The following is a 2,268-nucleotide window of genomic DNA, read 5'->3' as shown; positions in this document are numbered from 1 at the left end:
GGATGTGTGGGACAGTCTTGCTTTATTTGCAACCGGATGTGTGCAGCAGTCTTGCTTTATTTGCATACCACACCCCTCATCAGCTCTGCAGCAGGAAGCTCATGATCCCCAACTAGGGCCACCAGTTTGGAAAACGCTTAGGTTTCTCTCAGGCCCTTCTGTATCATTTGCATTGGTCAGCTCTTGCCACAAACCCCTTTCCCACATTTATATCTTTTTGTTGTGACCCACTGACTTTAACCAAAGCTGTCTGTGTGACCTAACTTTGCAAGTATTCTGGAGTAGATTCACCAGTTGGCACACAACTCTCGACCGTGACTGTCTCTCTTCCAGAATCCACCACTAGTTAATAGTTCTGCAGGGTAGAGCCCTATGTGCTCCTCTTCCAGTCATGACTGACTATAGACTAGGATAGTCAGTGTTGCTCACACACATCACTCCTACTAACAGGTAGTGTGAGGTCTTGATTGTATTGACCACATGAGGTCCAGAAGATGGCATTCTGAAGAGTTTCTCCGTATCTTTCAACACTTAATATTCTTTCTGTTTCCTCTTTTACTATGTTCCCTGAGCTAAGGCTGAGTTTTATGCAACTCATACTGTAAATGTGCTTGGGAATAAGGAGGTGCAACCTATGGCAAGACTGTGCTATGGAATTTTTAGACAGTTCACCTGTTGAACTTTAATGAACATTTACCAGTGTCATTGAGTGCTACCAGTAATCATGATTGGAAGTTATTTTTCTTAATACAGATTAATAGCTAGGATCATTAACCTATATTCACACACACACACACACACACACACAATTTTATTTAGTGGTTGTCTTTGTCAGGGTTTCTATTCCTGAACAAACATCATGACCAAGAACCAAGTTGGGGAGGAAAGGGTTTATTCAGCTTACTTCCACATGGCTGTTGATCACAGAGGAAGTCAGGACTGGAACTCAAGCAGGTCAGGAAGCAGGAGCTGATGCAGAGGCCATGGAGGGATGTTCCTTACTGGCTTGTTTCCCCTGGCTTGCTCAGCCTGCTCTCTTATAGAACCCAAGACTTCCAGCCCAGGGATGGCACCACCCACAATGAGCCTTCCCATCTTGATCACTAATTGAGAAAATGCCCCACAGCTGGATCTCATGGAGGCACTTCCCCAACTGAAACTCCCTTCTCTATGATAACTCCAGCCTGTGTCAAGTTGACACACAAAACCAGCCAGTACAGTGGTTAACAATAACTCTAAAAATCCAGTCAGTCCAGAAATACTGAGGCAGTTTTAATACCCTGATATGTCTTAACAGGATTTTAATCTAGGCCAGTATAATAATTTATGAGCCTGCACTTCAAATCTATCTGCTTGCTGGGTCTCTCTATGTATTTAATGGCAGAAAGATCATGCCATTTGAGATAGGACTAGGGAACACAGTGAGACCCTGTCTTAAAATAAATACATAAACATATATACAAAGATGAGCCTTATAAAAATACTTTTGAATCTATATAGTAAAATTATTCAACTAACTGAAAATTTAATACTTTTATGGACAAAATATTTTTAGGGAACTACTGCCTAAAGATTTTTATTTATGCCTGGGTGGCAGGGGAGGCTATGGCAGGGGTGGACCAGAAGGTGGGAGAGAAGAAGCCTGAGAAACTTCAGCAAGCCAGAGCCACAGGAGGGCCTGAAGAAGGAGGAGAAAAACCGGCGAAGACTGTTTCTACCAGTAATGGAGGGGGAAGTTCCAGTTGCAGGGCTGAGAAGAGATCAGTCAAAGCATGCTTGTGCAGACCTCTCAACAGAGCCTCCAAAGACCTCCAGGTGTACACATGATGTAGGCAGTCAGACGACAAAGTATCAGCCCTCTCCATCCGACTTGGATGAAGTAATCATAAGGAAAAGGTTCCAACTCTTGCTCCAAAACCACTTTCAGAGCAGCAGCACTCCAGGAGGATGAAGATAGTGAGCCAGAAGAAATACCTCCATAAGCAAAGATGAGGTTGAATAACATTGGAAAGGACACACCAACATCAGCTGCACAAACAGCAGCATAGCTTTTCTGATATCCAGAAGCGATGGGAGCAGAATAAAAAGCTTCATATTGGAAATGTACGCGGCCAAGGCCATGTTAAGTGTTTTGACGAAGCTGGGGTGTGGGTGGGTAGGCGCAGTTAGAAGAAACAGTCTTCTTTTGTTAAGAAAGGTGTTTAAGAGTAGTTTTTTGTTTGTTTGTTTTTCTGTTTTTTTGGGTTTTTTTTTTTTGGGGGGGGGGGG

The 2,268-nt window shown here is 43.3% G+C and overlaps 1 pseudogene; it reads left to right on the top strand.

Moving 5' to 3' along the window:
- The first annotated feature begins 1,605 nt into the window (after positions 1-1,605).
- LOC116088949 lies at positions 1,606-2,169 on the top strand (annotated as a pseudogene).
- Positions 2,170-2,268: the final 99 nt, after the last annotated feature.

The sequence above is a fragment of the Mastomys coucha genome, unplaced genomic scaffold (assembly GCF_008632895.1).
Source record: "Mastomys coucha isolate ucsf_1 unplaced genomic scaffold, UCSF_Mcou_1 pScaffold14, whole genome shotgun sequence".
In the NCBI taxonomy this organism is placed as follows: Eukaryota; Metazoa; Chordata; class Mammalia; order Rodentia; family Muridae; genus Mastomys; species Mastomys coucha.
The sequence above is the reverse complement of the archived record's forward strand: the minus strand, read 5'-3'. Positions and strand labels throughout refer to the sequence as shown.